Raw genomic sequence first — 24,636 nt, 5'->3', positions numbered from 1 at the left:
CTCTCCAATCTGGGACTCCTTGAGGGATGTCTGACTGCCCGTTTAGGCCCGATCCCACCGGTGGGATCAGGCCTAAACGGGCAGTCAGACATCCTTCACACAATCCAGGACTGCTGGCTCCCAACTGCTCACCTGCCTGCCTTTCTGATTGCCCCTAACCGCTTCTGCCTGCCAGCCTGATCACCCCCTAACCACTCCCCTGCCAGCCTGATTGATGTCTAACTGCTCCCCTGCCAGGCTGTTTGCCTCCAACTTCCCTCCTCTGCCGGTCTGGTCACCCCTAACTGCCCTCCCCTGCAGGCTTGATCGCCCCCAACTGCCCTCCCCTGCTGGCCTGATCGTCCACAACTGCCCTCCCTTGCAGGCCTGGTCCCTCCCAACTGCCCTTTCCTGCTGGCCATCTTGTCGCAGCCATCTTGTGTCCACATGGGGGCAGGATCTTTAACCACATGGGGGCAGCCATCTTGTGTGTTGGAGTGATGGTCAATCTGCATATTACTCTTTTATTAGATAGGATAGAGGCCTGGTGCATGGGTGGGGGCCAGCTGGTTTGCCCTGAAGGGTGTCTCAGATCAGGGTGGGGGTTCCCTTGGGGCGTGGGGTGGCCTGGGCGAGGGGCCTGTGGTGGTTTGCAGGCCGGCCACAACCCCCGGCGACCCAAGCGGAGGCCCTGGTATCTGGGATTTATTTATCTTCTACAATTGAAACTTTGTAGCCTTGAGCGGAGCCAAGCCTTCTGCTTGCTCCGTGGCGGCAGCCATTTCTGTTGGGATTTATTTATCTACTATAATTGAAACTTTATAGCCTTAAGCGAAGGCCAAAGCAGGCCAGGTCTGCATAAGCTTGGCTTCCTCCATTGCCAGGGGCAACCCTAGCCTCCTGCTCTCTCCAGCTCCATGGCTGCTGCCATTTTTGTTGGGATTTATTTATTTTCTATAATTGAAACTTTGTAGGCTTAAGCGGAGGCCTGGGCCGGCCAGGGTGTGCGGAAAGCTTGGCTTCCTCCATCGCAGGGGAAACCCAAGCCTCCCTCCTGCTCTCTCCATGGCCGCAGCCATCTTGGTTGGGTTGATTTGCATACTCGCTCCTGATTGGCTGGTGGGCGTGGCTGGTAGGCGTGGCTTGTGGGTGTAGCGGAGTGATGGTTAATTTGTATATTACTCTTTTATTAGATAGGATGCCAGCATAGAGGTAAAGGCCTCTGGTTCACTAAGAGTAGGCTCAGTCAGAAATAATTTAGCAATGAAGATCTTTTGATGCAGCTTCAGTTTGGATTGTGGACTTTAATCACAATGCTGTTTATTTGGTTCCACTCTCTGTTTAGAAACCTTAGCATTTAAAAGGTCTTCTCCAGATATGAGGTGAATTCATTATCTCAGCAATCACCCTTATCTATAATAATAAAAGCATAATATGCTAATTAGACCAGACAGCTGAATGACCTTCCAGACATCATTCCGGACGAAGCCGCCGCAGCAGGGAGCTGAGGCAGAGGTGGTTAGGGGTGATCAGGCAGGCAGGCAGAGGTGGTTAGGGGTGATCAGGCAGGCAGGTGAGTGGTTAGGGGTGATCAGGCAGGCAGGCAGAGGTGGTTAGGGGCGATCAGGAAGGCAGGTGAGCAGTTAGGGGCAATCAGGCAGGCAGGCAGGTGAGCAGTTAGGAGCCAGCGGTCCCGGATTGTGAGAGGGATGTCTGACTGCCAGTTCAGGCCTGATACCAGAAACTGCCTGTCAGAAATCCCCCAAGGGGTCCCAGATTGTGAGAGGGTGCAGCCTCTAGTTCTTTCTATAAAGCGTTGTTGATTTACACATTCAAAAGGAGAACCAAGTCTTCTAATGTTGTGGCTTTCAGAGATACAATTCCTCCCCTGAGGGGACCTTTTCCTTATTTGCCTCTGGAAATGACCCTCAAGTTGGATTACTCACTTAAGCCTTAGACATAAAATACAGGCACATGCTTTACCCATTTGGTAAATTTTATTATTCCCTGTCATTAAAAATAATGTGGTAAAGGAAGAGGTGGGTGGGCTTCTGTTTAGCTTTTGAAAAGTTGCAAAATGTTTTCAACTCCAAAAATAGAATACATTTCTGAGAAGCTATTGCCTTTTGCCCAGGTGTGTGCATGGTCCAATTATAGTATTACTAGTCATTTTGATTATAACCATTCTAGTGAGTGAAAGTGGTATCCCATTGCAGATTTAATTTGTACTTCTCTAATGACTAATGATGTTGAGCATCTTTTTATATTCTTATTAACCGTTTAACATCATCTTTGTTGGAATGTTTATTCAGATCTTTTGCTTGCTTTAAAATTTGGTCATTTGTCTTATTAAGGTATAAGAGTTCTTTATATGTTCTAGATACAAATTCTTTATTAGATATGTAACTTGTCAATATTTTCTCCCCAAGTGTGGTTTATCTTTTCATTTTTTGATGGTGTCCATTAAAGTATAGATTGAATTTTGATGAAGTTCACCTTACCAATTTTTTTCTTTCATTGTGTGTTGTATCTGACACACCTTTGCCTAACTGAAGACCATGAAGATTTCCTGCTGTTTTCCTTTATAAGTTTTATAGTTTTAACTCCTACATTTAGGTATCTGATATATGTCTAGTTAATTTTTGTGTATTGTGTGATATATAGATCCAAGTTCATCTTTTTTGCACATAGATACCCAACTGTTCCAATACTATTTATTGAAAATAATATCATTTTGAAACCAAAATGTGGTGGTCGGGTCTGAGTTTGTTGTCTTGCAGACAAAAATTTGCAGACACAAACGGTTAGCGGAAGCAAAGTTTATTGAGAGAAGCCAGTCCTGGAAAAGGTACACCTGGGGTTCCAAAAGCAGGCCAGTGTCTAGAGTCGGTTCCATGTTGCAGCCGGGTGTAGTTCAGTATCCAAGCTAATTATGAAGTCCGTTAGTCCATGTGTGGAGTCCCACATAGCCATAAGCCATGTGGGCGCAGGGGAGCATATCTCCTGCCATAGGAGAGCCAGGAACCCAGTGTGCCAGAGAGAGAAGAAGAGAGCATGCTGTTTTGTCTAGGGATGGATATATGCTTTGCTAGCTCCTGATAGGTCATTTAAAAGAATTCTGGCTTAGCAACATCCTTGGGATTGATTATATGCCTCTCTGCCTTGTGATTGGTTATCTGCAAACTGCCTGTCTTAACAACATCCATACATTTTATTTATTTATGTACTAATTTATTTAATTTTTTATTTATTTTTAAAATACATTTTTACTGATTTCAGAGAGGGAGGGAGAGGGAGAGAGAGATAGAAACATCAATGGTGAGAGAGAATCATTGATTGGATGCCTTCTGTACATCACATTCTGGGGATCAAGTCCATAACCTGGGCATGTGCCCTGACCAGAAGTTGAACTGTGATCTTATGGTTCATAGGTCGATGTTCAGTCAATGAGCCACACTGGCTGGTCAACATCCGTACATTTTAAAGCTGACGCCTCCTGTGTGTACCCTTCTTTCTCCCCAGCTGGGTCGCCTTAGCAACTTTCTCCGGGTTAGTTAGGTTCCCCAGTTCTATTTCCACCCTGCCCCCGCCGTTGGTCCCAGCCTCTGACTAGCTAGCCCTCTTCTTCTATCTCCTCACTTCCTTGGTTGAATTCCCTTTAAAAAGGCATGTGTTTTACATATTATCCCCAGTAATTCTCACTATAAGCAAAGTTATGTGATTATTGAGTCCTGAATTTTCTTTGATCTGAGGAATGTTGTCTTTTCCTGAATTACATTTTTAGCTTTGAACCTATCTGGAATAGTGAGTGTTAGACAGTGGTGTGTATTATGTTTGAGGAATGTTTAATTTTAAATGTGATAACTATAAGGAAACATGTCACATCTTTTCTGTCAATTTATAATTAAATCTTTAAAAAATATTTATTTTTACTGTTTTAGATCCAAGATCCTTAGCAAGGAAACATTTTGACAGGAACCACCCTCTTTCAACCTCAAAATAAGCAAACACCTAAATTTCTAATGTCAAGAAGTCTAAATTTTGTTTCAGTCTTCAAACCCAAAATCTTTGTATTCAAAGGTCAGAAAAATATAACATGTCTTGGTAAAGCAAAACTGGCTCCCTTAATTACCTTTCCAGGTCAAAAATTAGAGGTCATTGATGCAGTGTTTAGTTTTGGCTGTGTTACAAATACTGTCATCAGTTAATTCCAGAGTATTTGCTTAAGAAGACATCCTCCTTCAAAATCCTTGTTACTAAAGACTTACCTTTCTTCTTTATATTTTTTGGTCTTTTTCCCCCAGTAGTCTGTAAATTCTTCTAAATATGGAAACATCTCTTATTCATTTTAAGTTTTTCCATTCAATGCATCATATCCCATCTCATCCCAAAGTGTCTTGAAAGCACAGATGTTCTGAAATGACCTTTTAAACAGAAGACCACTTAGGCATAGCAGAAAGAGGTATGAGAGTGCCAAATGCCAAGATTCTTCTTCCTCCTGAAGTATATTAAATGTAATCCTGCTGGGTACTAAAGTTATGAACATCAGTCACCCATGGTTCCTCCTTCAAGAGCTGACATCTGGAAAAGGAGCCTTTTATGTAAGCAAGCATACCATTATATGGGAGACTGTCAAGGAAGACTTTGTGGAGATGATGGAATTCCATCTCCATTTTAAAGGACAAATTTGAACCTGTAGTGCATACAAAGACAAGAAGGAGAGAGATTTGAAAGAGCATGGTGGAAATATAAGTAGTTCAGTCTGGCTAGTGTAAAGGGGTTGTAACAGAGGGGCAAGAAACTAGTTGGAGTCCAGATAATGAAGAGTCTTATTTGCCATATTAACTATTTGGGATGAAACACGTTTTCCCCTTTTATTTCTGTGTGTCTTAAATCAAGGTAGAAAAACCATTTTTCCTTATAGCTGGACTCTGGACCATGCATTTTGAGTTACAGGGAGCTGTTGAAGAACTTTTAATAGGTGACATACTCAGATTTACATTTTAGAAAAATACTTCTGAAGGCAGCAATGTGGAGGATGTATTTGAGTAGGCTGGAAAAAAATAGAGAGAGCCAAAAACAGAGACATCTGAAAAGTGAGGATGGAGTTAAGAGAATGAATTTGAGATTTAAGGGACAGAATTAGTAGGACTTGACAACTAACTTCACATGCAAGTAAAGAATAGTCTAGGACAGTGGTTGGCAAACTCATTAGTCAACAGAGCCAAATATCAACAGTACAACGATTAAAATTTCTTTTGAGAGCCAAATTTTTAAACTTAAACTTCTTCTAACGCCACTTCTTCAAAATAGACTCACCCAGGCTGTGGTATTTTGTGGAAGAGCCACACTCAAGGGGCCAAAGAGCCGCATGTGGCTTGCGAGCCGCAGTTTGCCGACCACGGGTCTAGGAAAATGCCATGGTTTTTGGCTTGAATGTCTGGACAATTATGATGACTTTCAGAGGGAGAAGGCCTCCTTTCAAAGTTTTTCATGGCCTACAGAATATGACAGTGAGAGCTGCAGCAAGCATCTGAATGATTAAGGCAGCTGCTTCAGGCTTTCTTTCTCCCTGCTCACTCTTGTCTACTGTGTGGGGGCAGGAAGAAAAGTCAGTGGGGGACAAGGACCACATTTATTCTGCTGCCAGAAGAGTATGTGCAGCTGCCACTTCCTTCTGATTCACCATCACCACTTGCCACAGCTGCTGGGTGGGACCAAAGTAGGTAGAGAGTAAAAACTTCTGTCATAATAAAGCCCATTGCAGCATTGGGGGCGGGGGGGGGGGGGGCGGCAACTTAATGCTGTTCATGATATTTGTATTCATGATATTTCTCCAATTTTTGTCTTAGTGTCCTTTTATTTTAGAAAGCTGTCTAGAGATAAATATCTTAGACCTAACTTGTTCATTTAATATGCAGAAACCCTTAATGTTCATAATAGTTGTGCAGTTGGTGTCTGAGAAGAATTGCATAGTTGTCAAGGTAAAAGATTTTTTAACACTCCCAAAATCAGTTTTAAAAAATAATGGTGAATTATTTATTTTTATTAGATAAACAGCTAAGTATCTAAATGTTTTATTTATTTACTAGAGGCCCGATGCATGAAATTCGTGCAAGAGTAGGCCTTCCTTCCCCTGGCTGCCGGCACCGGCTTCCCTCTGGCACCCAGAACCGGGGCTTCCCTCTGGCTGCTGGCAGGCACCCAGGACCCGGGCTTCCCTCTGGCCACCGGCTGGCACCCGGGACCTGGGATCCCTCTGGCCACTGGCAGGTACCTGGGACCTGGGCTTCCCTCCGGCCTCCAGCTGGCACCCGGGACCTGGGTTTCCCTCCCTCCCTTGTAGCCCCGGCTTCATTCGGAAGGATGTCTGGTCTAATTAGCATATTACGCTTTTATTATTTTAGATTTATTTTTTTAAAAAAATATGGAATGCTTCATGAATTTGTGTGTCATCCTTGTGGCCATGCTAATCTTCTCTGTATCGCTCCAATTTTAGTGTATGTGCTGCTGAAGTGAGCACTATCTAAATATTTTAAATGTTTTGTTCAATGATTTTAGGAATTAAGCATGCTATTTGTTCATAGGATAGCTTGTATTTAAAATTTTCCATTTCTAGAATGTTCAAACTTATTTTTACTAGTCCAAACTTCATATTATAAGGTCATTAGTTTTCACCCATTTTATATTTAACTAGAGGCCTGGTGCATGAATTTGTGCATGCATGGGGTCTGGTCAGCCTGCCCCAATTAATCAGGCCAGGCTGGCCAGCGGGAGGGGACACGGGAGGTTGGTGGGCCGGCCCCGCTCCCTGGTTGAACCCCCAGTCGAACTCCCGGTCGAGGGGACAATTTGCATATTAGCCTTTTATTATATAGGATTATCAATTTTCTACCCCCATGTAGTATGTCTTTATTTTTGCTTTGTATTTTGGACTTTCCTGTCCAGACAAGCAAAGTTTTTTTTCTTTTTTTCTTTATCTTGTTCTTCATTCGGCAGCTGGTGATCTGTCCGAGGAGACCAAAAACTTTCAAAGACCATCTTTGGGTTTGTCATTTTACTTGGTTTTATGCTTGTTGATAATCTGAGATTATAAATATGTAAATTTTGTAAGAAATACAGTCAGTGACACAAAATATTTTATTTTATCAAGTTGACATTCCACACCTGCTCATTTTCCTTTTGTTTTTGTTTTCTTAATTTGTGGGGAGCAGTATCATCTTCACTGAGTGACCAAAGCCATTCTCCATCATGTTTTAAAATGGCAAAATCTGGCCCTACCCAGCGTGGCTAAGTTGGTTGAGGGTCATCTGGTGCACCAAATTGTTGCTGGTTCAATTCCTGGTAGGGGCACATGCCCATATTATGGACTCAATTTCCAGTAGGAGGCAGTCATTCCATGTGTCGTTCTGGCATTGATGTTTCTCTCTCTCCCTCTCTATTCCTCTCTAAAAATCAATTAAAACATTTTTTTAAATGGCAAAATCTCTTTTAATCATTTGGTGTATTTCTACTTGTATAAGTTTGCTTTAATGTTTAAAAATCACAGCTTTATTTTTTAAAACAAGTTGAACCTCTCAGTATTAGTTATTTTTATGTTAATTTTACTTTCTGATGATCAGTAGATTTTTTTAATTGCCATTTGTTTTTTATTTTATTTTCCATAACTTATTTGATTGAGGATATCAAACAAAAAAAAATAATGACAGAGGATCCCTTTCATTTTATGGATGCAACTGCATTTTTCGTTTCTACTTCCTGCTTTGTAGCTTTATAAAAGACAGGTACTTTTAAATTGGCATGATATTGGTTCCAGTTGCAGATGGGAAAAATGAAGTTTTCTTACCAAAGCATGCAGGCACTTTCTTTTAGTACTAATACTTTAGCACCCAACGACAGCAGGAATTTATTATTAATTTTGGCAAATGATTCTCTCAAACAAGTTTTATTTAAGTTCTATTACCTTTTTTCTTACGTTAAGTGCAGCATAAAATTAGACTGATAAATTAGTTTCTTATTCATTTTTATTTCTTAAAATGTGTTTCATTAAAAAAATACTTTTTTAAGAGAATTATATTTAGTGGTGTTGTTTTTTGTTTTTTTTTCTTGCAAAACTACAACAACCTTAAAGTATGCCATGGGTGTTCAATGTTGGTTCATCATAAATTTAATTGCATTTCAGAACTCTTAATTTCACGTCGTTTAGCGTTTTATTTTGTTTTTAAGAAGGAGTTACCATTTTTAGAAATTTTGGGCTTTCCCCCCCTTTTCTTAGAGATATGGTTAAATAATAAATGGCTCAAGGAAATACTACAGGTGGAATGTTCATGTATTTTAGCTATTTGTTTTTTACTTTGTATTCTTTTAAGTGTTAGATTCCTTTTAGTTTATCCTTTTAGGACATTACTTTAAAACAGTTAAGTGCTATAGGTGTAATACCCATATTTAATGTCACTTATTTAAGAATCTTAGTCTGCACTATTGACATTAATTCCTAAGACAGTTAAGCATACCATAGAGTTATTATTTAACTGTTTCTTATCTGTGATGCTCTAGCATTTATCATTTAAAAAATGCAACCCTGGTATATTGGGATAACTCTCTAACCAACTGAGCTACCTTGCCAGGGCTAACATTTATCATTTTTAAAGCCATGTGTCAGAGGTTATGCTCGTTTCTAATAGCTAAATATTAATGATTTTGCACCATAATTTCATGCCCTATATTTTTAGAAAATTTGATTTGGTAAGTAATCTTTTAAAAAATATGTGTTTATTGATTTCAGAGAGGAAGGAAGATATATATATATATATAAATAAATAAACATCAATGATGAAAGAGAATCACTGACCAGCTGCCTCCTGCATGCCCCCTATTGGGGATCGAGCCTGTGCCCTGACCGAAATCGAACTGTGACCTCCTGGTTCATAGGTTGATGCTCAACCACAGAGCCATGCAGCTGGGCTATTTCAGTAATCTTAAAAACAAATCTTTGAAGACATGTAAATTACTTTGTAAATAATAAGTTGTAGTACAGTACAGATGTTGTGAGGAGGGTCTTTGGAGTTAGATTGCTGAGGTTTAAATCCTGACTGTGTCCTTGCTTGGTTATAATCCTAAATAAGTTACTTAATCATTCAGTGTCAATTTCTCCTTTATAAAATAGACATAATAACACCTATCTTATAAGGTTGTTTTGAGTACTAAATGAGGTAATATATGTAAAGCCCTAGAATACTGACTGGTAGAATATGAAAGTGCTATATGGAAAGTCTATTCCCTTAGAATTTATTAATATTATACTGTTTTTAGGTCTGTTGAGTTTTCTTACCTTTTCTTTCTTCCCCTACCCCCAATTTGATCAATGGCAATACAACCATTTATCATATTAATGATAAATGGTTGTATTGCCATTTTTCCTCATAGTTTTGGCATTTAGTTAAGTGTAAGCATTTGTTTTCTAATTACTTAAATAAAGATTTAGTTTATCTTTGAGGAAAACTACTATGGTGTTCTAATATTTTAAGTAGACAAAGTTTTGTTTCAATGATTACATTCAGGCTCTTAATGAAACCATGGCAAAATCACAGGTAAGAATTTAAGGAACAATGTAAGGAAAAAGGGGAAGGAACAGGAATGACTAATTCCCCACTTTTTTATTTAATGACAGTTTTAGTTGTCATAGGAGGAAAAGATATGCCCTTCTTTGTTACTTAATAAAAAGAATGGGAGAACCAAGATGGCGGCATAGGTAAACACCTATACTTGCTGCCACTCACAATCACATCAAAATTACAACTAAAAGGCAGAACAACTACCACCCAGAACCGCAGGAAAGCTGGCTGAGTGTAAGTTCCACAACTAGAGAGGTGAAGAAAGCACATTGAGACTGGTAAGAGGTGCGGAGGTGCAGAAAGTGCTGGCACCTGGATGTGCTGCTCTTTTAATTGGGAGGGAGATACAAGTTCCCGCTTGCTCTGAACTCCCGGTCTGGGCGAGACTCTGGGGGACCCAGACACATATGGGGAGAAACTGGACTGTCGCATCGGGACAGAAATGCGAGGGTGGCTTTCTTTGAGAGGTGCTTGCAGCGATCATTGTTCCTGCCCAGGTCGCGGGACACGGAGACCTGGGGACCTCTCCAGTGCAATGCTGACTGGCAGCCATTGCTGTTTGCTCCGCTGTGGTGATTCCCAGATACCCTGCCCCACCCATTTTACAACCCCACCCAAGCTGTGCATATCGGCTTTTGCATATGAATGGCCTGTCCTTTCTCCTCCTAAAACCTGTCAAACTGCAGCTGGGTCAGAGAGCCCCAGAGCTTCCAAAAGAAGGCCCAAGGCCTGGCAGCAGTAGCCTGCCTTGCTTCACAGCTGGGCCTCGTCTGGGCACTTTCAAACCCCATACAAAGAGGAGGAATCTGCAGATGTCTCTGTAGCTCCTGCTTGGCAGCCCCAAACAGTGGCTGACCTTGCACCTCCTTGGAGATCCAAGAGCCAGTGTACCCAGTGGTCAGAGTAAGACCATACCAGATTACAACTCTTCACATCCATAAGAGACACACTCAAGGGGCAGACTCAGTGAGCACCAAACCCCCAGTGAAGCAAGTCCTGCCCCATAAGGGTGTCTCCTGCGCAACATCTTCCAGTGTAGGTACAGCTGGTCATCACAGCCAATTGACCTGGAGGTCAATTTCTCCCAGTGATACCAACAGCAATCAAGGGTTAACTACCACAAGACTGTGCACACAGTCCACAAAGGAGTGCACCAAGAGCGTCCGCCTCAGGTGACTGGGGAGGCTGAGCCACTGGGCCCTATAGGACACCTACCATACAAGGCCCCTCTATCAACTCAGGGAGACTTAGCAGCTACCCAGTACATAGAAAGAAACACAGGAAACAGCCAAAATGTGGAGACAACGAAACAAGTCACAAATGAAAGAAATGGATGAAAGCAAAATACTGGATATAGAGTTTAAAAACCATGGTTATAAGGTTACTCAAGAATCTTCTAGAAACCTCCGAGAAATTTGGTGAGACTTTTGAGGATATGAAAAAGGACCAATCAGAAATTAAGCATACACTGACTGAAATAAAGAATAATATACAGAGATCCAACAGCAGACTAGAGGATCCCAAGAATCAAGTCAAAGATTTGAAATACGAAGAAGCAAAAAACACCCAACCGGATAAGCAAAAAGCAAAAAGAATCCCAAAATATGAAGATAGTGTAAGAAGCCTCTGGGACAACTTCAAGCATACCAACATCCGAATTATGGGGGTGCCAGAAGAAGAGAGAGAGCAAGATACTGAAAACCTATTTGAAGAAATAATGACAGAAAACTTCCCCTACCTGGTGAAAGAAATAGACTTACAAGTCCAGGAAGTGCAGAGAACTCCAAACAAGAGGAATTCAAAGAGGACCATACCAAGACACATCATAATTAAAATGCCAAGGACAAAAGACAAAGAGAATCTTAAAAGCAGCAAGAGAAAAATAGTTAGTTACCTACAAGTGAGTACCCATACGACTGTCAGCTGATTTCTCAACAGAAACTATGCAGGCCAGAAGGGAGTGGCAAGAAATATACAGAGTGATGAATAGCAAGAACCTACAAGCAAGATTACTCTACCCAGCAAAGCTGTCATTTAGAATTGAAGGTCAGATAAAGATCTTCACAGACAGGAAAAAGCTAAAGGAGTTCATCACCACCAAACCAGTATTATATGAAATGCTGAAGGGTATTCTTTAAGAAGAGGAGGAAGAAGAAAAAGGTAAAGATAAAAAATTATGAACAACAATGTGACAACAAATACATATCTATCAACAAGTGAACCTAAAAATCAAATGAATAAAAAACCTGATGAACAGAGCAGATTGGTGAAAGTAATAGAATCAGGGGCATGGAAAGGGAGCAGACTGACAATTCTCGGGGGGAAGGTGTTGTGGGGGGTGTGAGAAGATCTTGGATAAAGAGCTTATACCTATGGACGATGTCAGTGGGGGGTGCGAGGAATGCCTGGAGTGGGGTGGGAACCAGGTGGAGGGGAGCTTTGGGGAAAAAAAGATGAACATCTGTAATAATCTGAACAATAAAGATTAAAAAAATTAAGTGGCATCTAGAGTCCTCCACATAATTTTGTTGCTTTCTCTTGTTTACCTCTCTGCTCTACCTCTGTGATTTGGTATTCCTTTAAGAGGCTCTCTCTCACCCTGTAGATATAGAGCTTTGTCATACCCTTAGATATACAACTTTGTCATTTCTGTGGACTCTCCACAAGTCTGCTCACATTTTCCTGAAGACTTAAGGGTTACAAAAGGAGGGATCATATCACCTACCTGCAACTACAGTATTGTGTCACTTTGTTTGCATTTCACCTCTTCTCTCTCCCATCTCTCCCCCTTTTTCTTTCCTCTTTTTAGTAACTTAAAGAAATTCCTTCCCTTATCTCATGGAGGGCAATTTCTCCCACATTTAAGTGTTATTAGGAGGAGCAGGGTATTTCACCTTCCCCAGATTATCAAGGGTTTCCTTCGAAACAAATAAAGAGTACAAACAAATACAAATAGTGCTCTTCCTGGAAGGGATTCTGATAAAGTAGAATTTTCTGTACCTGAGTACATCTGTATTTGTTGATTAGTTATTTTTATTTTTATTTTTATTTTTGTATTTTAGATGGTAAAATTAAGGCATAAATGTGAGGGAAGCTATGGAGTTGTCATGCTTTGTAGGTTCTAAAACTTACTCCATCACATATTAGTTGTATAACATTTCACAAATGGCTTATCCTCTCTAAGCTTTAGTTTCCTCACATCTTAAATGGAGAAATGTAATACCTACTTTGTAGGGCTGTTGTGTGGAACAATGAGATAAAGTATTAAGGGGTTTAGTACAATATTGGGCACATAGTAAGCCCTTAATCAATGGTAACTGTTGTCCTCACCACTATCACCACCACCACCACCACCACCACCACCAAGTTCTACTTCCACACCCACTGCAGTTAGATAGGCATCTTTAAAAGGAAAAGCATCTGGTAAATGTTCTAACTATGTACTCATTGATAACAGCAAAAAAATATATGTGTTAAATAATACTAGGGTATGATTTAAAGAGAATGTGTAGTACTGATTTGGAAAAACCAACTTGTATACTGTTCTTCTGGTTTGTAACTTGGGTGTTTATTAAATCTTAATAATTCGTCTTGTATATTGCAGAAAAATTAACAGTTTTAAATGAACCCCAGAAATCATCTAGGTAAATGTTGTTTTTCTCCTTTCTAACTTCCTCCCTCCCTCCCTTCCTCCCTTCCTTCCTTCTTTCCTTCCTTCGCCAATTAGGGTGACTATATCTAGTGACTATATTTGAAGAGGAAGGATCATTTGTGTTATGTAGCCAGTGGTCACTTTTCAGGCAATTGCCTTTAAAAAGCACGCACAAAACATTACATAATTGATATTGAAATACTTTATATAAAGTACAAGACTATACTAAGATGTGGCATTGATGAAAAGTTGGCATTCTGATTCTTACTGATAATAATTTTTCATTAGTTGAAGGAAATGGAAACTATTTTGTATTAACTTCCAGATTTCTTGCTGTTTTTCCCTTTAATCATGGAATAGTATCTTTTATTTTCCAATATTTTTAATTTATTTAAAAATATTGTTGAGTGTACTTTTGGGTACATGATGTATTTGACATTGTGAAAAATTAAAATACGTATTAGACATGGTTTCTGCTCTCAGAGCTTACAGACCAGTCATATAAATGAGTATCTGTAAGACAAAGTAGAAAGTAAGAAGCATAAGAAAATAGATACAGAGTACTATTGGGGTTCAGAGGATGGAATTAAGAAAGAGAACTAATTTTGAGCATATACAGTCCTAGCTGCTAACACGGAATATTGAACACACCCACTCTTTGCCAGACACTGTATTAAGCATTTATGTTACATTAATTCATTGCACAACAACCCTCTGATTGGTAAATTGTCATGATTTTATAGAAAAGGAGACAGGGCTTTAAAAGAGGCTAAATAACTTTCCAAAGCCACAGAGTTTTGGAAAAAAAGATTTAAACCTAGAACTTCAAAGTGTATATTCTTTCTACTTTGGAACAGATTCAGATAGGCTTAAAGTTCTAAAGGAATTGCATTTGGGGATAGGAGTTGGGGCATCATGGAATCCTAAAGTGTTATCCATACAGCTTATGCACATAGAATGATCTCTTACTGATCTCTAGCTAGGACTGCAGTGTCCTTGCTTTCCCTGCAACTATTAAAATGCTTACTTACAGTTGTTTCTGGCATTTCTATGATTAGCTCATAATTTATCGCATCTGGTGATTTGGACCTAGAAATATGAGTGAAGCAGAATGTATTAACTATTGAAGGAGGTAGAATGTTTTCTGTATTTTGGTGTTGAGAAGGTAGACAGTTAACTGGCTCTTATTCTGGAGAAAATGACAAATGGTCAGCCAGGTGCTCTTGCTCATCAAAGACTTTCAGTTTATACAGTCCTGTAGTATGGAAGTGATTTGTAGATAAAAGAAGGACTTACTATGTTGTAGATTTCTTAGAAATAAGAACTTTGTAAATTTTAAGAATTAATTTTACATTTCTGATTATATTGTATGAAAAATCTATTGCCATATAGGTTATGAAGAATCCCTTTTGCTTCTGATATTTTTTTAAAAAGCATTGAAAGCTATTTTCTTATTGCATAATGAAGTATCTATGTTATTTTCTAATTATGCTTGACTCCACTTGAAATTGATTAGCAAAAGGGTTCCTGTTTATCAAAGGGGTATATTTTAAATGTTCTTTTCTAAAATGATAGAGTGTAAAAAGTAGAATACTAGTATCTGAGGAAACATTTATTCATTAAAAAAGTGTCAGATCATTAATGTAAGAAGTATTTAGTTTCACTTTTTTGGTCACTCAGTATATAAAGCTCTCCTAGTTCTTATTTCTATCAAAGTATGTTGTCACTATTTAATAAGTGACATTAGTATTGTTTTCATTGTATCCAGTCTTGAAACTGTTTTTGTGACCTCTTTATTTATTTTCCTTTTTCTTGTCATTTGTTTTATAACTATAGCAAGTCTTAAACATTTTATATTAGAGTAGAAATAAAAACTATAAACTGACATAAGGATTTTCCAATATAAAGCTTATTTTACAAACCCCTTAAAATATGAAAAATGCAGAATAGAATTATGTTGAAAGTGGGATAAAATTCAGAAATAGCATACAAGAGGCAGTCATTATGTTTGTTTTGGAGGGAGAGTGGAAATTTGATCTGAGAAAACTTTTGCAAAATGTGGTGTCTTTAGGGTGCAAAGGATGACTAGATATTTGCCAGACAGTTAGAAGGAGAAAAACATTCTAAGTAGAAAGAAAAGTGTAAGAGAAGGCTCAGAAGCCTGATCCAGTAGACTGTTGATGCTAGAATAGAAAATATTGGTAGGGTAGGGGTTAGGGAGAAGAGATACTGGGAGATAAGAATGGAGAAATAGATAAGCTGAAGAATTTGGATTTTATTGTACTATAGATGGTGGGAGACTAATTAAAAGGTGTTAAGTAGGGAGGTAACTTTATGAGACATTCTTGTAGAAGGATAGTTAGTACAGCACTTTATAGATGTCATGGATCAGGGTGGTATAGGTAGCAAAGCTGAAGGCAAGGGAGGCTAGTTTATTGATCATGAACATTTTTGGGAAGTTTAATTTCAAATATATTTAGAAGGTAATACCATGCGTTATAAGAAAAAGAGATTGTCTTTTTTTTCTACTTTAAAAGTAAATTTAAAACTTTACTATTTTATAATTTTCATTAAAATGTCACATTTTATAAGTGACAGGTTATTCAAAAGAAATTATCTGACTCACTATAAAAAACTAATATAGAGAGATACTACAGTTATTTTTCTTCATATGCTTTGGGGCTACTTTTTAGGTGCATGCAAATTTATTAAATCTTTTTAGAGGATTACTCCTTTATTATTGTTTATGTTTCTTCTCTATTCCTATTTATAGTGGCTTATTTTAAACTTATAAACAAACTATAGCAATATGTTCAACTAGCCTTCTTATTAGTATTTGCCATGTATGTGGTCTTTTTGAAAATCTTTTTTTTTCATCTTTTGTGTGATTTTATTTATATCACTTGTAAATAGAATATATATTGCATTGTTGTGTGTTGGAAGGAATTTACACAATTATTGATGTATAAATTACTATATAACTTATTAAAGCCATAAACCTAACTATCCTTAAGCTTTTAATCTTAATTTTCAGACCTTATTTTATTTATGAATCAAGTGATTTTTATAAAAAATAAGAACCACTTTTTCTTAAGTTCATTAACTCAGAAATTGAATTTAAACTCTCAATTACAAATTTAAAAGTCTGATTTCTTAAGGAACATCAAATTCCAGTAAAGCTGATTTACAAATCTAACAAAATCTTCCAAGAACTCAAACTCCTGTAAGTAGAATAATCTGACTTAAAAATTAACGAAATCAGATTACCTTACGTGGTTCAAACATTTTAAAAGAAAATCAATATATACAAACCTCATTAATTATAAAACCTTTATATATATCTGTGTAATTACAGGTTACACAAAAATATTACTAATGTAGTTTCAATTTACTTCTTCTCCTAAGACTAATATTCACTCACTATCCAAGGTAAACAGAATTATTTATCTAAGTCTTTCTGGAACTGAGTTAATACCTTGAAATTCTTTTTTTTTTAATATATATGTTTTTATTAATTTTTTACAGAGAGGAAGGAAGAAGGGTAGAGAGTTAGGAACATCGATCAGCTGCTTCCTGCACACCCCCTACTGGGGATGTGCCCGCAACCAAGGTACATGCCCTTGACTGGAATTGAACCTGGGACCCTTCAGTCCACAGGCCGACACTCTATCCACTGAGCCAAACCAGCCAGGGCTATACCTTGAAATTCTTGATTAAAGATCTGGGAATGGGACATAGGACTTTGGAATACTTTTCGTGATGGATAGCTTTTGTTAGCTCCTTCAGATCCATTCTTCTTTCTTCTCTACCCAGCTCTATACCTTGAGATACTGATTTGTATGGACTATATTAGTGGCTCCTGTGCCTTTTGGTTTTCAGGTTGGAGTTTACTTGCAATGTACAAGGGTTCTAATCTCTCCACATCCTCGACAATGGGCAACCTCAGCAGGAAATCAAAGAGAGGGAGGAGAGTGAGACAAAGGTATTGATTTTCATACATGGTTGGCATATGCTGGCTGTGTCTACCACTCTTTTCAAGACAACCCTTTCTAAACGCTTTTTTTTTGCCTTGGTGTTGAGGAGGGTTGGTAGGTTAGAACTAAACTTGTTTCTCTAGCTTAGAGTGACAGTGTTTCTGCTGCTACCTGGGTTACTGAACTATCCTTTTATTTCTCTACATCTTCACTTCCATAAATAGGCCTTTTGTAAATAAACCCTCCTCAGGTTATCCTAAGTAGAGTGTGTCATCTGTTTTTAGTTGGAATCCTAACTGTTACTCAATCCAAAACCCAAGACAGTGTAGTCAGATCATTCCGGCCTGGTCAGTAGGGCTTTCTTAACCCACCCATGGTTTTCACTGGGACTTAGCTAATTATAACGGTCAGTTTTTTTCCTACCATCCCCCCACCTTCCACCCTCTTTTTTTTGTTCTTGCTGTTCAGTGCCCTGAGATGGTGAATCTCTTAAGCTTTACTTAAAGGTTTTTGTTTTCATGGCCATAGTAGTGACTTTTAAAAACAAATGTGTAATTTCCAGTCTTAAGTTCTGGTATGTGTTGAGGGTATCCTGAACTCCTTATTTGGGCTGAAAATGGACTGCCATTCACTTTTTCTTTTTCTAATAATTTATTGAGGTGAAATTTACATAACAAAATTAACCACTTTACAGTGAAAAATGCATTGGCATTTAGTACATTCAAAATGTCTAGTTCCACACATTTCCATCATTCCAAAGTAAAACTCTTAAACAACAACAACAAAAAACACCTCTTACCATTAAGTAGGTTACCACCATTCTACCTTCTGTCTCTGTGGGTTTATCTCTCAGACAATTTGTGACCTTTTATGTCTGGCTTCTTTCTTGATATTTTTGATGTTCATCCACATAATATCAGTACTTCATTTCTTTCTGTGGACAACAATATTATATCATATGGATAGACCACAGTTTGTATATACATTCATTTATTGATGGATGTTTGGGCTGTTCCTGCCTTTTGGCTATTGTGAAAAGTGCTGCTGTAAACCTACCTCTACATGTATTTATTTCAGTACTTTTTAGTTCTTTGGAGTTTATACTGAGAGGTGGAATTTCAGGGTCATGGGGTATATTTAACTTTTTGAGGAACAACCAAACTGTTTTCCACAGCAGCTGAACCATTTTTCATTCCTACTCGCAATGTACAAGGGTTCTAATCTCTCCACATCCTCGCCAACACTTACTTTCCTTTTTAAAATTTATTATAGTTATCCTAGTGAGTGTGTGAAACGGAATCTCATATTTAGTTTTGATTTGCATTTTCCTAGTGCCTAATTATGTTGAGCATCTTGTATGTTGGTTGGCCATTTATTTGCATGACTGTTTTGGAGAAATAGCTATTAAATCCTTTGCCCACTTTTTTTAGTTAGGTTGTTTGTCTTTTTGTTATTGAGTTGTAAGAGTTCCTTATATATTCTGAATACTAGACCCTTATTAGATATATAATATGCAAATTTTTCTCTCATTCTTTAGGTTGTCTTTTCACTTTTTTTGATAATGTCTTTTCATGCACAAATATTTTAGTTTTGATGAAGTCCAATTTATCTTTTTTTTGTTTGTTTCTTATAGTTTTAATGTCATTTATAAGAACCCGTTGCCAAATCTAAGGTCATTAAGATATACCCATACCTTTTCTTCTAAAAATTTTGTGGTTTTAGTGCATATATTTAGATTATTAACCCATTTTGAGTGAAATTTTATATATGGTATGATGTAGAAGTCCAAACTCATTATTTTCCATGTGGATATCCAGTCATCTCAGCAATATTTGTTGAAGAAATTATTCTTTACCCACTGAATGATACTGAACGCTTGTTCCAAATCAATTGCCCATAGATGTGTTTCTTTCTGAAATCGCAGTTCTGTTTCATTGGGTTACGTCTCTTTCCTTATGTTAGCACAACATTATTTTGATCACTGTGACTGTACAGTAACAGTAAGTTTTGAAATTGTGAAATGCGAGTCTTCCAACTTTGTGTTTTTTTTTTCAAGGTTGTTGTGGCTAATTGAGGCCTTTTGCAATTTCCTATGAATTTGAGGATCAACTTTTCCATTTCTGCAAAAAATGCTGCTGTAATTTTGTATAAATTGCATTGAATCTGTAGATGTCTTTGGGTAGTACTGATAAGATATCTTAACAACATTAAGTCTTCTAATCCATGAACATGGAATATGTATGTATGTATGTATATATGTATGTATGTATGTCTTTAATTTCTCTCAGCAGTGTTTTGTAGTCTTCAATGTACAAGTCTTTCATCTCCTTTGTCAAATTTATACCTAGGTATTTTATTCTTTTTGAAGCTAATAGAAATGGAATTGTTTTAATTTTCTTTTTGGATCGTTTGTTACTAATGTATACAAATACAACTGATTTTGGGGTGTTAATCTTGTACCCTGTAGCTTTGTTGAATTCGTTTAACTTTAGTGGCCTTTTTGTGAATTATTTGGGATTTTCAATATATAGGATCACGTAATCTGTGAATAAAGATAGTTTACTTCTTTCTAATTTGGATGCCTTTTGTTTCTTTCTTACTTCCTTTTTTTTTTTTTTTTTTTTTTTTTTTGCCTGACTGTTCTTGTTAGAACTTTCAGTACAGTGTTGAATAGCATCCTGGTTTTGTTCTTGATTAACCTTTCACCATTGAGTATGGCCTCGGATTTTTGGTAAATGCTCTTAATCATGTTGAAGAAGTTTCGTTCTATTTCTAGTCTAGTGTTTTTATTATGAAAAGGTGTTGGATTTTGCCAAATGCTTTCTCTATGTCAGTTGAGCTGATCATGTGTTCCCCCTCCTTTATTCCATTAATGTGGTGTATTACATTGATTAATTTTCTAATGTTAAACCACCCTGACATTCCTGGGATAAATTCCACTTGGTCACAGATATGCTGTTGAATTTGGTTTGCTAGTGTTTTGTTGAGAATTTTTATATCTTTAATGATAAGTAATATTGGTCTGTAATTTTCTTTTCTTGTGAACCTTTATTTAGCTTTGATATTGGTAATACTGGTCTTACGGAATAAGCTAGGAAGTGTTTCCTGCTCTCCCCTTTTATTTTTTCGAAGAGTGTGAAAAGGATTAATACTAATTCTTTAAATGTTTGGTGGACTTCACCAATGAAGCAACTTGTTCCAGGACTTTTATTTTCTGAAGAGTTTTTGATTGCTGATATAATATCTTAGTTTTTATAGGTCTCTTGAGATTTTCTGTTTCTACTTGAATCAGTTCAGATAAATTGTGTGTTCCTAGGAATTGTCCATATCATCTAGGTATCTACTTTGTTGGCATATAATTATTTATAGACTGGAGGCCTGGTGCACAAAATTTGTGCACTGGAGGCGGGGGGGCCCCTCAGTCTGGCTTGCACTCTCTCTGTGCGGGAGCCCTTGGGGGATGTCTGACTGCTGTGAAGGTGGGAGAGGCTCCCGCCACCGCCCCTGTGCTCGCCAGCCGTGAGCCTCGCTTCTGGCTGAGCAGCTCTCCCGCTGTGGGAGTGCACTGACTACCAGAGGGCAGCTCCTGTGTTGAGCGTTTGCCCCCTGGTGGTCAGTGCATGTCATAGTGACTGGTCATTCTGCCTTTCGGTCGATTTGCATATTAGCCTTTTATTATATAGGATAGTTTTTAGTTTTCATCATCTTTTGTCTTTTTTTCTTTGTCTATCTAGCTAAAGGTTGTCAATTTTGCTAATCTTTTCAAACTACCAAGTTGCTTTTTTACCAAATATATATATATATTTTAATTTTTTTTATTGTTTCAAGTATTACACATAGTAGTACATATATCTCCTTTTTTTCCCCCATTGACTTTCCCCCAGCAACCCCTACCCCCTGTCGCATGCCCTCATCCCACCCCCCCAGTGTCTTGTGTCCATTGGTTGTGCTTATATGCATGCATACAAGTCCTTCAGTTGATCTCTTTCTCTCCCTTCCCAACACTCCCCAGCCTTCCCGCTCTAATTTGACTGTCTGTTCGATGCTTTACTGCCTCTATATCTATCTTTTTGTTCATCAGGTTATAGGGTTCTTTATTTTCCCTAAATGAGTGAGATCATGTGGTATTTTTCTTTCATTGCCTGGCTTATTTCACTTAGCATAATGCTCTCCAGTTCCATCCATGCTGCTGCAAATGGTAAGAATTCCTTCTTTTTTATAGCAGCCAAACTACCAAGTTTTTAAAAATTGATTTTCTTTATTCTTTTTTGTTCTCTATTTCATTTATGTTCATTCTAATCATTATTATTTCCTTCTTTTTGCTAGTTTTCCATTTAGTTTGCTCTTCTTTTTCTAATTCCTTAAGGTATGACATTAAGTTATTGATGAGGTCTGTCTTCTTAATGTAAGCATTAAGTGCTATAAACTTTTCTCTTAGGTTCACCTTCTCTGTATCCCATGTTTTGTGTGTTGTATTTTCATTTTCATTAATCACTAAGTATTTTCTAATTTTTTCTTTGATCTCTTCTTTGACCCATGGTTTGTTTAATTGTATATTGTTTAATTTCCACATATTCATGAATTTTCTTCTTTCCTCTTTTTTTTTTTAATTTCTAGTTTCATTTCATTGTGGTCAGAGAGGATGCTTTGTATGATTTCAGTTTTAAGACTTGTTTTGTGGCCTACCATATGCTCTGTCCAAGAGAGTGTTACATGTACATTTTTAAAAACTATATATTCTCTCCACAGCATTTCCTCCCAGGCTTTAGGTGGTCTATTATATCTCTCCACCGTATCTTTTCCCCAGATAGTGATGAGTGTCTTGTGCCATTTCTTTAGGTAGCCTTCAGACAAAATAGAACAGACAAGCACAATAATTTGCTTATAATATCTGCTCTGTTTCCTCTGGAGCCAGGGGTCCTGGTCCAACACAGGGATGATGGGCTGCTGAGCTGGGGAGGGTATGGGGCAAGGACAAGTAACAATTCCACAAAAGTATCCTACCATTTTTAAGTAGCTTTTTTTCTTTATTTAGCCTTCCCCTTAGTTGCTATACCTTTAACTGTTTTTCAGAGTTTGACAAAGTTGTTTCTGACAGTTTTTACTTACTTTCAATGTTTCTGTGGAGGGATGGAAGTTTGGAGCTGCTTTCTCTACCATTTCCCTAATGTTCTGGTCCCTCATTCATATCTATAATTCATTTTTGTCTTGACCACAATATGTAATCACTTTCTAGATAGTCTTACTCATGTTTCTGTTACCCTCTCCTGGTAAGTGGAGGTGACGTTACCTTGGCCATATTTAACTTCTCTGAGCTGTGACTTGCTCTTTAGAAATTGAGGTTAATCTTCTTTCCTCCCCTCTTTCCTCCCTCAATGGGTTTTCATGAAAACCAAATAAGAATAGAAACATGAAAAGCATTTGTATATAGTTAATCTGATTATATAATCTGTTGACCTGAACCTTATCAATGGCTTATTTTCTTTTGTCATTGAAATATGACTCATCAAAACCATGGAGTAGAAATAAGTTAAACTGCAAGCTCTGAACCTATTCTCTGTTCTACATATTTTGTCAGCAAATTATGGTTACAGCAGAACATGCATATTTTTTGCATCACTGCAGACTAAAATGCTTGCCCTTGAGCAAAGAAAGAAAAGGAAGCAAACTAGGGGAAAACTCACATTGTCAAATTCCTTTTACTCTTTTGTAATCAGATTTGAGTTTAAGCATTGCCAATTACCTAGAGTATTAAAGCATAAATTGATTAAAATGCTGTACATCAGTTTTCTGGGTGTTTGAGATCATTCTTAATTTTCTGTTTTCTTTATGCTAAGCATTAAATATGAGATCTTTAGTTTCTTGTTTATAGGTAGTATCTAAAATGTTTGCCCAAATTAGCCAACATAAGTTTGCAAATATATTGGTTTATACCAGCATAAAAGCTGATTTCCTCCTAATGCCTTAGGAATTATAAAATTCCATAAGAATTATAAAACTGCAAATTGTCCAAGTTCTGATAAGCCAGACACTTCAATTTTGGTTTCTAGAACTAATAATTTTCTATGAGAAATTATCTCTGGTTTTCTGGCTAGTAATAAGAACCATTTTATTGTCTTAACTATTCATAGGAAAGTAAATAATGAGAATTGAAGGAGTTTTCATGCAAACAAAGCTATTAAGGAGTGTTAAGTCTTTGTTCACTGTGAGGAAATAAATGTTTAGAAAATTCTTGCTGTAAATATGACTTTTAACAGTTTTCCAAAGCCAATAAAATATTTGACCATCTAATGAAAAATTCAGTCAGTGCAATTAAGCAGCAAATATGAAGACATTAATCAGAATTTCAAAGCTACTAAGAACCACTTACTATCATCATGTGGGCCCAAGTGCTTTTCACTCATCAAGTCTTAGCAGTGCTTTCTTGTGCAAGGTAAACTTCTTTAGGTGTAAGGATATTTCCAAAACTATAGCCTCCTATTGTGTTCAGAAATGTTTTCTAGAGACACAGGTAGCATTTCCTTTTTAAAAAATCCATCTTCTGAGTCATGGAAAAAACTTCTTATTTAAGAGAGAAGCCAGGTACAGTATGTTGGCCTCTATCCAGAACTCTTTGTCAGGAAAAAGATGGAGTCTCCATATGAAGGAATTCTAACATTATGTGTATTCTTTGTTTTTATTTGGAATAAACTTCAATGCAAAATGGATTTCTTATAAGAAACACTTTACAATATGTGCCCAGACCTGAGGTTGAATAAATCTTTTGTCATTCTCTGTAACCACAAGACAAGAAGGGCATTAAGCCATTGGGGTGCTTTGTAAAATCCTATCTAATAAAAGAGTAATATGCAAATTGACCATCACTGCAACATGCAAGATGGCTGCCCCCATGTGGTCAAAGATGGCTGCCCCCATGTGGACACAAGATGGCCACCACAAGATGGCCAGGAGGGGAGGGCCGTTGGGAGGGATCAAGCCAGCAGGGGAGGGCAGTTGGGAGGGACCAGGCCTGCAAGGGAGGGCAGTTGGGGGCGATTAGGCCGGCAGAGGAGGAAAGTTAGGGGCGACCGGGCCTGCAGGGAAGGGCAGTTGAGGGGGGACCAGACCTGCAGGGGAGGGCAGTTAGGGGTGACCATGCCTGCAGGGAAGGGCAGTTAGGGGTGACCAGGCCTGCAGGGGAGGGCAGTTGGGGGCAATCAGGATGGCAGGGGAGCAGTTAGGCATCAATCAGGCTGGCAGGGGAGTGGTTAGGGGGTGATCAGGCTGGCAGGCAGAAGCGGTTAGGGGCAATCAGGAAGGCAGGCAGGCGAGCAGTTGGGAGCCAGCATTCCTGGATTGTGAGAGGGATGTCCCACTGCCCGTTTAGGCCCGATCCTACCGGGATCGGGCCTAAACGGGCAGTGGGACATCCCTTGAG

General features: G+C 38.1%; 1 protein-coding gene and 1 pseudogene across 2 annotated transcripts in view; both read left to right on the top strand.

Annotated features, from left to right (window-relative positions):
• MNAT1 (MNAT1 component of CDK activating kinase) overlaps nucleotides 1-24,636 on the top strand; it is a 233,046-nt gene that overhangs the window by 184,032 nt on the left and 24,378 nt on the right. The window lies entirely within an intron of this gene.
• The window catches only part of LOC308253616 (melanoma inhibitory activity protein 2-like), a 33,838-nt pseudogene continuing 18,756 nt past the window's right edge, over nucleotides 9,555-24,636 (top strand). The window contains exon 1 of the transcript in view: nucleotides 9,555-9,569. The product of the transcript in view is annotated as a melanoma inhibitory activity protein 2-like (transcript). The remainder of the gene's footprint in view (nucleotides 9,570-24,636) is intronic.

The sequence above is a fragment of the Plecotus auritus genome, assembly GCF_963455305.1.
Source record: "Plecotus auritus genome assembly, chromosome: 1".
In the NCBI taxonomy this organism is placed as follows: domain Eukaryota; kingdom Metazoa; phylum Chordata; class Mammalia; order Chiroptera; family Vespertilionidae; genus Plecotus; species Plecotus auritus.
This window is presented reverse-complemented; position numbering and strand designations above follow the sequence as displayed.